The 12,520-nt window shown below is 41.6% G+C and overlaps 1 protein-coding gene across 5 annotated transcripts in view; it reads right to left on the bottom strand.

Annotated features, from left to right (window-relative positions):
* Positions 1 to 12,520, bottom strand: part of rerea (arginine-glutamic acid dipeptide (RE) repeats a) — a 191,247-nt gene that overhangs the window by 69,948 nt on the left and 108,779 nt on the right. The gene's annotated exons all lie outside the window — the stretch shown is intronic.

Genomic DNA, 12,520 nt, shown 5'->3' on the forward strand with positions numbered 1-12,520 from the left:
TTGAGCTGCTGTGGTGGACATCCACCTGTCCTTGTGTGGAGGGTGATGTGGGGGCCTTTACAGCTGGCTCTTAGTAAGAGTGGATGACCGTAATAGATTGTGTGTGAAGAGTGATATGATCGGCTGATGATTGAATGATCGCGCACACACAGACTAACGGTGTGTGCAACCCAACAGGGCGTGGTTATTGATGAGTCTCTCCAACAGTGGGTATCATTGCCATGGCAGCCCATACATTATCATCAATAAGCCACGCCCCTGCCAACATCCCCGGACCAATGGGCAGACACTGGATGATGGTTGAGGGAGGGAGGAAAATGCTAAATGTTATACTTGATTGACACAGAGCTTGTTGTTTACCGGTGCCAGGGAGATTTGCATCTTTTTACAGCCGCCCCTCCTTCCTTTACCCTCCCTCTCATATCTTTCCCCTATGCACCACCACACACACACGAGCCTCACAGCCACAATCCTCGCTGTTTTGCCGGCTCCGCGTGAAGTGGATATTACCCCACCCTGCTGGTGAGATATTGATCAGCTTTCTCCTCCACCTTCTCCTCTCTTCCCTCCACCCTTCATAGGCCTCTGCATTGATTCTCCACCCCCCCTCCCCTCCCGGAGCCCGCCAGCTAGGAGTGATTACACAGGCTGCTCACATACAGTGCAGCAAACACGCATTAGAGCCTTTTGGAAGGGGATGCGGGAAAATGTAGCTGCGTTGTACTTTAAAGGCTATAAAGTTCAGCGGCTGCAGCACAAGCCTTGTGAAAACACTGCTTCTTTTCATTCTAAAGAAACAAAAAAAAAAAAAGCAACCTTAGCGTGACATATTAACACAATAAATCTGGATGTTACAGCATGTTAGCATAACACATAAGCCATCTGGCATCAAGCTGAATCTGCTATGGTGGTTTTTCTTTTTTAAAGGCTCATGTTAAAGAGGACTGTGGTAGAGGTTGACAGGTGGACTCCAGACACCTGGTGATTGTGTGCAGAGGCAAACACAGCTAATACAAGCTCCTTATAAGGAGCTGTGGTGCAGCGCCCATCAGATAAAGACTACCAGCCGGCCGGCTTGAGTCAACATGGTTCGTTTAAACAGCTAGGGATGGGTGTCAAAACTATACAAATACTGTAACAGAGCAAATTCTATCCAAGTACAGCTGCGGTTCCCTTAGGTCAAATTCTAATTCAACCTCTTAGAGATGTGCAATAAATCAAATTTATATATCAATTTTGACACCGAAAGACAACAAAAACAATGCAGTGGACAACAAAAATGATTTATAGTGAAATTGGGCATCAGTCATTTTGCCCCCTATTGCAGTTTGCACTCAACTTTTTCCAGGGTGGAGTTCCTTTACAGTTATATTAAGGTGGTACCCTGACCCCCTTTTGGAGGTTTAAAGTAATGTTAACATTTTGGGTGGTACATTTTCAGTCTGGTAGAGATTCTCAGGGAGCTAAACATTAGGGTGATGGCAAGGAGGCCTTCCTTAAAGACTTTGAGCTCATAATTTAAGATAAATCATCAAAATACCAGTGGAAACAGGTCAAAAGCTTTCACATGTAAAAGGAATAGCCAGCAATTGACGAATTTAACTTATTAAAGGGATGTAACATTTCACTATGAAATATTCACCAACCCTTGTGGAACTTAAATAAGGCCCAATGTGTGAGTTTAGGTTCACAGATTGACCTTTTAAAACAAACAAGCTTCTCTTCTAAGACTGGAAAGCTGCTCTGAGCCTGTGCATGTCCACAACCAAAGTATGGCTTTTTCAAACCTTCCAAGCAGCAAGAGCTGTTGTCTCATTTGTGCAAGCCAGGGTAATAATTACTAAACCAGCCCTCTGCTGTTTACCATATGCCAGCTCTGCTAACAATAGCCCACATAGTATGAAAGGTTTTTGAAGAGAAGTCTGGGCTGTTGAGCTAACAAAGGCCAGTGTGGGCTGATGCAGGAACTGCGGGTGCTTATCTGATTGTAACCTCCCTCTGGCACCGGCAACAATCCAGCCGAGAGTCTAAAGCAACAGGCCACAGATCCCATATATTGTACACGCTCTCTTTGCCATTTGGCATTTAGGTGGCATTTTCGCATGGGGACAAACTGTTTGCACCTAATTATGGTCAGTTGCTGCTGTGTAAAGGCAATCCTCACATGAGCATGGCTGTCAGACATTTTCAGTTTGATACTCTGGGAACCAGTCGGCCTTCTTTTAATGGAAAGCTTCCTCAGTCCCCTTCAATATAGTGTAAAAGCCAGCAGATAGGAAAGTGTAAATACAAGCCCTGCTTCAGAGTGGATGCTGATGAAATGAGGTACGAGGTTTGAGTAAATGTTTGCACAACTCGGCTCTACGGAAAGGAGAGGACGAGAGGTCACCGTCTCTCCACAAAGTCAACCCGGAAAGACGAGGGTCTCAATCGCCTTCATCACTCCTCCTCACCCTCCACCTCTTGATGGAGAGAATCTATGCACTCATTCACCAACTCCATTAGCCACTCTGACAGGGGTTGCACATTAAATCATCCCATTTCACCTGACGAAAAGTGTGAAGGCAGAACTAGAAGTGTGAGGAGGAAGGTTTTTTTTAGTCTATCCTCTGTCATGAGAGAGTAAAAATATTTTGTAATGCCCACAGCCCAGGCCAAGGAGAAAAGGAGCAATATAAAGAGATAATGGAGAAAATGATACCAATCTTACAAGACGGAGCGATGAATTTAAAACAGAGAAAGAGCAAAGGCGATGTCTTGACATGTACAGCAGTCCCTATAAAACACTGATTTAGTATTTTATTACACTAAAGATAAAATGATCAAGGGTTCCTTTGTTGATGTTTTATTCAGAAAAAAGTATTGATTGTCTTTTTGTACAGGTTTCGAATTGTATCATCATCTTAAAGGCTAAAACAAAAATTGTGATTTTATCCATAAATCGTGGTGAATGTTATCAAAACTTGAAAAAATATTCCAAAGCTTTTCATTTAGGGGATGCGATGGCAAAAATGGCTATTTAGATTGTAAGGGTCAATGATTCCTTCCCTGGAAACCACAGACAATTACCTTAACTCTGACATTTACCAAAGACTACCAACATTTCCAAATCCTCCAGAGAACCAAGCAGAGCAACTTTCATCCACTCCATTCAGCTTTACTGTTCCCTGCTACAAGTCTTGCTCTCGTTCACTCTCTTGCAGCCTAAATTAAACGCAGACACGGCTCTTTGTTTAAACTTCTTACACCTCTGCGCTTCCGCACATTATGGAAACGGCCTACTTTGAGTTGTCTTCACACAGTAACAATGTCCACACACCAAGAGTGCAACTATAACGGTACTTTCACTGATCAGAAAAAGATCGGATATGATTTTCCAACTACGCAGACATATAAAAAAGTAATTTTTACAATAAATGGCCCATTAAGCTCAACAGCTGACAGTAGCCGACCTCAAATCTACACGGATCAAAATCCACGTCCTCACTTTAATGTCGAATGCTATTTATCGCTATGCTTGATCTAAAGCACTTTGAATTGCTTTTTTGCATAGAATATCTGACACAATAAAATTGTTTTGCTGTTGCTTTAAAAAGAATATAAAAAGCACTCAGTTTGTTTTAGCAGCTAAAACAACAGAAACATTTTGAGCAGCAGGTCAGATAAAATTTCAAACAGACTGAAATGCAACAGCTTGTCTTTACAACTGCCCAGGGAGCGAAAGAAGCCTTTACATACTGGTAAAGACAGAAGAGATTTAAGAAGGGAGACAGAGACTTAAGGGAGGTCTGCATATTTTAAACCTTTTCATTAAAATAGTGGTCCAGCTAATTTAACTGAGCTTAATAATGCAGACTTTCCCCCCTTTTGCTCTGTATACAAGTGTTAACCGCCTGCTGGAACAAAGGCGGCTCTGTTCACAAACACAACACAGTCGAACTGTTAAGTACATTCCTATAAAGAGAGGAACAAAGAGCATTTGAGAATGGCGGGAGCAGAAATGAATACAGCTACTGAGGGGGATAGCGCAGCTCAGCCCTTTGATGGCAGGAAATGTCTTTACCATCACGGATGGTGTTTATGCTCCTTTGTAGCGTACTTTCAGGACTGAGGCAAAAATAAAACAAACAGTCTTTGCTGGGGAATCTCAGTAAGAATCATGTTTGGAGGAGATTAAGACTCAAAAGAAAAGACAGTCAGTCTGAGGTATGTTCTCTCAAAGAGCAGAGGGATAGGGAAGAGAGCTTAGAGGTAAGGGCGGTTCAGAGCAACGAGAGATACACACCGAAGGAATAATAAAGTGTGCAATCTCTTCTGTGGGAAAAAGAAAAAAGCTCAGACACCTTTCCGCAGACTAAATAAAGTGTGTGCACAAGTGTGGTGAAGCACCCCCCAGCACTGGCAGCTGTGGTTCACTCAGTCGATCCTCTGGCAGTGACAGACTGGCAAAAACAATTTAGACTCGCCCATCAAAGCGCATGCTACGCCAACCACAGCCGGCGGAAACGTGATGCACCACATGGAAAATACATAATCCTCCTCCTGTGTGTCTGGGGGAAAACCTGAGCCGTTCCCTAAAACTTGACTTTCCACTTTCTTTTGAAAACTATCCAGTAACCCGGTATCATCTAACCTCACTGAATGTGAAAAACCTTTTAAGGTGTTAAAGAGGTTGTTTTTTAAAATAATTTACAAGCCGTAAGCCACCTTCTAGAAAGTCTTTTCTTTTTTAGGCACCTAATAAATGTATTACTCGCTCAGATAAAATCAAGGGAAGAAAGTATAAAGCAGGATTAGATTATAAAACAAGACACCAAGTTGTGAAAATCTCACTATCCATCATTTTAAGAACCGGAAGAACAAACCTACCCAGACAGAGTTATCCATCTTAACTAACAGATGAGGGCAATAGCATGCCAGAGGTTTCAGATTTTTAGTTCTGCAAAACCATGTATCATTTCCTTCCACTTTACTAGCTACTAAATATCATATGCCTGGAGTTTGTGGTTATAATGTGACACAATGTAAAAAAGTGTAAGGCACTGCAGCAGCCAATCAAATAGACACTAAAGACAGCAACCTCGACACAAAATAGGATTCAACACTGTTGTAAAGAGACAACAGCTGAAACCCGGACATACAGCAGACGGTCAAATCAAGGAAAGGAGAAAGAAATTAAAAGTGGTTTGACAGGCTGACTCGGCTTTGAGAAACTGTATATCAGTGATCCTTAAACACACAGAGAGCCGTCTTTCGTGATCAAAGCACGAGCACATGTGCACCAGTTGTCTTGCATTAGATCAACAAGCATTCAGAGATGGAGGATAGATGGGGTGAGCTGGGAGTCAAGCTGCAACACATGTACAAAATGTCAGAGGGTCTGTATAAGATTGCAGGGCTGCTGCAGGGGAGCCGCTGCAGATAGCGGCCTGTGTGGACGTTGCTGTTGTTTTAAAGGCTGTGTGAGACAGTGGGTTGAAGGTGCAGGGTGTAGACATTCCTCAGACCTCACATCAATCCCTGAAATTTCCTTTTCTCCTCTGTAATCCTCTCTTTGACCGATGCCCTTCATCCCTCTTTCCTTCCCTTTACTTTCCCTACTGGCAAGAGTTAATTTGCACCATGTGTTCTTTAATGGAGAAAGAAAGGAGAAAAAAACATGACCCTAGTGGAAGCGTGTGAACTCGATACCACTGTAAATCTCCACTTCCACAGACTTACAGCCTCCACCCCTCCTTCCTTCTCCTCTCCTGTTCTCTCTCATTCGTATTTTATTGGCATGTCACACATTGGACAAGCTGGAAATTACACCGAGCTGAGCTGAGAACCAGCGGTGAAGCACGCCAGATTTCTACTTCAACTGAGAGGGAGAAGAGGGGGGTGGAGGACGAAGGAGAAAACAAATGAGGGGACCGATGGAAAGCGGTAATGTGGAAGAAGACCAGGAGGAGGGTTAAAATTAGCCTTCCATTTTCAGAGCAGAGGGCAATCCAATTAAAGCTTCACTGGTCCACACAAATGTGTTTAGTGTCTGCTTACTCAGTGCTGGGTGACCAAGACAGAGATGGGACATTTTCTTTTAAGAGCAACGCTGAATGCAGCTACTGAGACACTGAAAACAAAAATGATGAAAAAAACAAAGCGAGGAAAAAAGGCATTTGTCTACAAGTTCCAGGCATAACAGCACCTTACAAAATGGGTTGCATTGGGATTTTGTGTGATAAATCAGCAAGCAGTGCATGAATGCAGATGGGAAGAAGGATAGATGGTTTTAAAATGTTTTTACAGATAGAAATGTGTGGCTTGCAAACCTTGGTGTATCAGAGTAAAGAGGGTGGTCGACAGAGCTGTACTCCATATTTTTAAAATTTTAATTTGTAAAGAAACAAAAAGCCATGAATCCTTTACCATGAAATACACTGAGGATGTGTTAGTAATTTAGCAACATTTGAAAAAGTTTAAGTGGTATTTTTTTTCCAAGGAACTGTTTAGTCTTTTAAATCATCCAACATAGCACTCAGCCATCCATGGAACAGTTTAGGTTCTTGCAGGAAAACCCGCTCAGCCAATGTAACGAGAGAGCCTCAGTTTTACCAGACCACAGTGTCTGTGTGATCTTCAGAATAAACATAAAGTGACAGTCTCTGCTGCATCTGCTCTTCCAGGCCGAATCTCGGCAGAAATAAAACCAAATGGCATTTAACACAAAACAAAGCTCGGATGTACGATCAACGTCTGGAAGGTGGGAATCATTTCCAACCTTAGAAGATTGTTTGTTGTTGAGAGTTAGGAAAAAAAAACTCAAGAGATTAAGAAAGAAAAGCAAATTTTGTTTTGTGTTTCTGGTCATTTCAGACAATGTAGGTTTCTATTTAGTTCTGCTTCAAACGTCTCAGGTAATTTAATTAAATTACATATGATAAACAAAGAAACGCTGACACAAGAAACAGAAATACAGACACTTCTAGACGGCTGCATGATTGCTAGCATGTTGCATAAAGCTCATAAGATAAAATGTGATAATACATTATATCGCATTGCGAGTAAACTTTGAGGATGAATATTTTCTCCATGGGAAGCATTAAAAAAACATATAAGGTACTGGTTTATTGTTTTGCCAGCTTTAGGTGAGTTTAGCACATGTATTTAAAAGTAGGAATAAGGTCTTCTGTAAAACGTGAATGAGTCACGCAGACACTAATCTAATGGAAATCCAAAAAGAGTAAAAAGTAAGCACAAGTCTTTTCTGTTGAATAATTTAATAACCAACAAGGAGGTGGCCATTGATGGAGCTTTTAAATAGCCTGGTGAAAACCCTCTGACCACTGACCTGCATGGCCCCCTTCAGCAAGGCTAACCGCCCATTGTCTGCACCCACTCCCCATCTGGGAAGCTAATCAACAGACAAGAAACACGTAAAACTCTGTTCTGATTTCAGCCTGCGTACTCTCCCCTATAGTCTATCTGAGGGGAAACAGATGATCCTATTGGCTGTGCAGCTGTTTCCATAGCAGCATTTAGGTGAAGCATAGGGAGGGCAAAAAAAAAGGAGAAAGAAGAGTGCTCTCGGCCCTAAAAGATAAACAGAGGCGGCGAAAAGCCGATGTGAGGGTTGAGTAGTTTTCAAACCCAGTAGGAGGGCTGAATGTAGCTCTATCTGGGTCTGAAATGGGTTAGCTCAATTTTTAATTTTTAATTTATCATCGTGCTCATGTGGACAATCAATCTTACTTGCCTCCCTAAAAAGACAAAGTTCTGGAGCTGTCTGAGAGATGCATGAATGTCTCCGCTTAAACTGAACCCTGATCCAAACATGCAAACTGACACCAGAGTAGGACTAATACTTCCCCGTGTTGCAGGCTGTGACTGCTTAAGAGCGTGTTTGCACAGAAACAGCAGCTGCTGCAGCTTGTGACCCCAGCACCTCGGCTAAATGACCTAATGTTATTACAAAGAATGGATTAAAGGCTTCACCTCAGTGAAAATTGAAGTGTGTAGAGACAGAAGAGAGGAGAATGAAAAAAGGCAGGTTTAGTGGAGAGCCTCATACCTCATAGATAAGTAATAATCTAATGTGACATTGTAAAGAAAGTCACCTTAAAATAAAAAACCTTTGTAATTTCATGTGACAAACCAACATAAGGTAGCGTATAATTAGGAGGTGGAAAGAAAAGGACACATGGTTTACAAATAGAAATCTAAAAAGTACACTCCTGAGCAAACACTTCCCAGAACCACTTCTTGCTGCAATTACAGTTTCAAGTCTTCAGGGGTACGTCTCAGCTTTTTAACTCTAGAGACTGGACCTTCTGGCCATTTTTCTTACAGCTTTCTTTCAACGGTGATTGTCTTCTTCCCACTTTTCCAGAAAGATGGGATTTTTGCCGGGCATGACTAATAGTTGTCATGTCCACAGACACTTTTACATGAGGTGTTGATCTTTGCAGTTCCTCCTGAGTTAGCATGGGCCTCTTGGCTGTTTCTAACAATGATCTCCTTCATCTGGTTTTTCGGTTTAGGTGGATGGCCATGTTTTGGTAGGTTTGCAGTTGTGCAATGCACATTGCATGTTCAGATGATGGATTGAAAGCAGCTCCACGAGAAGTTCTATGCTTGGGATTTTCTTTTATAACCCAAACCTGCTTCAAATCTCCATAAAACCTCCTTCCTGGCCGGTCTGCTGTGATACTTGGTCTTTATGACACTGTTTGTTCACTAATGCTGTCTGACAATTCTCTGAGGCCTTCAGGCCAGCTGGATTTACACAGATTAAATTACATAGAGGTGGACTTTTTTACTATTTGGGTGGCTTCTGAAGGCAAATGGATTTTATTTAGGGGTTCTGAAGTAAAAGTGGCTGAACACAAATGAAGGCTATGCTGTTTTTTGTAAAACAGGTTTTACAGTGTCTTGTTTCCACCTTTCAGTTATGTGCTACTTTGTGTTGGTTAGTTACATTCAATCCCAATAAAACACATTGCACTTGTTGGTTCTAAAAAGATATGATGTGAAAAAGTTTAAATGTTATTCATGCTTTTTCAAGGCTTTGTAAATTTAAAATCTATTTGTGAAAACAATAAATAGGTTTTTATCAATATCCCAGCACATACATGGCAGTTAGGAGGCTTAAATTTGGCATACACTTTTTGTTCTCAAGTCAATTTGAATATAGGTGACAATGAAAGGACAGCCAGCTTTTACTGGCTGTTGCGCTGGGGTTCTTACTGCTTTAAGGCTGCTGCTCAGAGGTAAACACGACAGCTAGAATGCTTCAATCAAACCAGACCCGTCTATAGACAGCTAGATGCCCTGTCAAAGCCACTGCCTCACAAAGGCAAGCATACACTTAAGACAGAAAGACACACACAACTGTGAATGGCCACATCTCCACATGATCATGCCTGTGAAATTTACCAGCTCACTCACAGCAGCTGAGTGGACTCTGGAATGAGGCAAACACAAATACACACACACACACAGAAAATAGCCTCTAATGACTGCAGCGCTCTTCTCTCAGGAGATGGCAGCGGCTGCTGCTCTACTTGATAAATATTAACAAGAAGTGCGACTGATGGTGGTGCTCACTGATCCATAATTGCATTTCAAATGTTCGGTGGGGGCTTGGGTACAGGGTGGTCACGAGGGGGAGAAATGGGAAGATAAATAGGGGAAACTCCAGCTTCTAGGCAGTGACAAGAGAGAAGCCACAACTGTCTAGTCATTCAGCTTTCATCATCTCAGTGCCTCGCTACCAATGAGAAACTCTTTTGTCTATATAGAAACTGAGTGTTACGGTCCAGGATTGTCACATTCACTGACTTCCTGCAGCATGCTTCATCACAGACCACTGACAGTGCTACTGTGAAAAGGAGAGAACATCAGGGTATAGAAAGATGTACGGAAAGTACTCTTTGGACAGCAAATGTACATCTAGTGAAATGTTTTCAGTGATATGAATGCGTGATAGAAGTTAATTGGCCTGTGGATTTCATTGTTAAGCTAATTCAGAGCATTTTGGATTCCATTAGGCCTGTAAGTCAGGGTCTGCAGAAAAACTAATGGCTGCTCATGTTAAGAATGCATATTTATGCACATATATTTGCATCCTTATCAAACATTTTTAATTATGGGCTTTGAATAGGTGGCTTCTTTCCAAGGCGCTATGATGAGTTTTGTCTAGAAACATTTAGTGGTGAACGGTATGATTTCCAGTTGATGCACATGTGAAATGCGAAAACATACAGGTTGTGACATGACAACATACATGAACATTTACAATCACCACAGACAGCGGAAATAATATGTCCTGATGAGGCATTGGTCAGCATGAGAATCTCATTGCATCATAACCTTCAGTAAAAAAACTGTTTCATTGTATCAAGTGCTTATGGTGAAGAATCGCTTTGTCTGTTGTGGTTCTGCTCTTTGTAGAGTTACACAAGTATAATAAGCTGGAATTAGCTGGTGAACTACTGAGGCTATATGCTCTGGTAGCAAACTTTCATTTAGCTGCTTAACAGACATACTGCCCTTAGCTTAACAACTGCAGTTTTAAAACAACTTTAGATCAATAAGAGTGATAGGTGCCGATCCTTTAGTTCCCATGCCTTGCTTTTCAGTGTTTGTTTTTGCAAATGGAAATATCTCCAAAAAGCCAGATATGAATTCCTTGTAAATAAATAAAAACTGTAACAGTCTTCTTTCAGGCCACTGACCAGAAGTGTGCAGCAACAGGAAGTGTGTACTACTCTATGCCTAGTGCTGACTGCATACAATGAACCACAGAAATATGTTTAAAAGCACTGCACCACATTATCTTTACTCAACTCTTACAATTGCACTTGTTCAGGTTTCAAGTTAATCTGCAAAGCAGCCAGTTAGGTGCTCAGGTGAAGAAAAATTGATCACAAAAGTTGATTTTATTTTTACAAAACATACACATGGCTTATTCAATATGATAAATTGAATAAGCCATTTCATAAATGAAGAACCCTGATTTTTTCCAGTCTATGGACACATCAACCAACAGAAGGTACAGTTAAAGGTTAGAGTTTGACGCATAAAGAGGGATAATATGTTCATTACTTTCTGCTGGTCTCAAAACTACTACCTCTAACAAAACACCTGCAGCATATTCTGTCTCTGGTGTATTTAAAAATCGTAGAAATCGGTACTGGCCCAAAAAATCCTGTTAGTTGCATCTCTAGTAAATAAAAGTAACAACAAAAACAAAACCTCACTGATGAGGCATTTAGAGGACAGCCAAAACCTCTTCCACAAATCTTGCCTGTGAGATAAATGGGCAAACTATAAGCACCCTTTTTGTTTTTACACGTCTCATAAATTAGAATGACACAAATAAATTGGCAAAAACCATAAACGAGTTACTTTCCTGCTAGTGCAGAACACATAAAAAAGAAAGTAGCGCCTTTTGCACGTTTGCTGAATCATATTTCATAGTGGAGAGAAAGCACAAGGCATGTTTCTGATAAATATAAACATACAATCCAGCCTGATTCAACAGGGGAAAAAACATTTTATACATACAACCTACACTGGTAATGTGACAAGGAAAATCCTCCGTCTCCTTAAGCTGCTCAGACCTACAGCATACGAGATGGACTTGTGGCAAGATAATTGCATTGTGCGTGGCTCTAATTAAATGTCCAGGAGCAGGAAGATCCTTGGGTGGAAATTTGTGTGAGTGTGCGGGTGTGTGATGGTGTACTAGGCTCCTCAATCTTCTTGTTCCCAGAGGGAGAAATGCTGCAATCACTCCATTAGTGGAAGAGGAAGGGGGGACAGAGAAGCTGGGAGGAAAAAGAGAGAGAAAGATGTGGGGAAGAAAAGGGGGGAGGACAGAACACAGCTGACTTGGCCAATAACAGCAAATGAGGCTAGATACAAGTATAGAGGGAGGTAGGAGGGTCAATGAGCGCCGCGGACATGGACACAATGATGGACACAATGACGCCAATGTGGGATGGGAGGAGGAAGGGAGTGACAACACATAAGGAGGAGAAGGGAGGAATGAGGCGCAGAGACAGATGGATGAGAGTGAGAGAAATGGAGACAGAGGAGACCGTGAAGGTAAGAAAAGAAAGATTGATCGGTGACGTCAGGGTCAGAGGAAAGATGTGGCTTCCGACTGTTGATCGTGTAGCTGCTTTATCGTCTAAAGAGTGTGTGCTCCAACAAGCAGTTCACATGTTTCTTTGTGTGATTGTGTCTTACTGAGCCAGATAAAAAAGCATCAAACTGAAGGATCACAAGAGACAACCGGAATAAAAATCTGTCAGACAATCACGATACAAACGTTCACCTCAATAAAAGGTACTTCCATCAAACATAGAAGGTAAACTAAATATAAAATCATGACAAAAATGGTGAATCAAAACCAGCCATTGAGGACTGAAGCACCTCATTTAACCTAAAGTACAACACAACAGAGAATATGAAATCTTCATAATGAGCCTGCGTGTATTTTAGTCAGCAGAGATTTTACAGTTTCCATTTACAA

This window comes from Girardinichthys multiradiatus, chromosome 1 (genome assembly GCF_021462225.1).
Source record: "Girardinichthys multiradiatus isolate DD_20200921_A chromosome 1, DD_fGirMul_XY1, whole genome shotgun sequence".
NCBI classification, from domain to species: Eukaryota; Metazoa; Chordata; class Actinopteri; order Cyprinodontiformes; family Goodeidae; genus Girardinichthys; species Girardinichthys multiradiatus.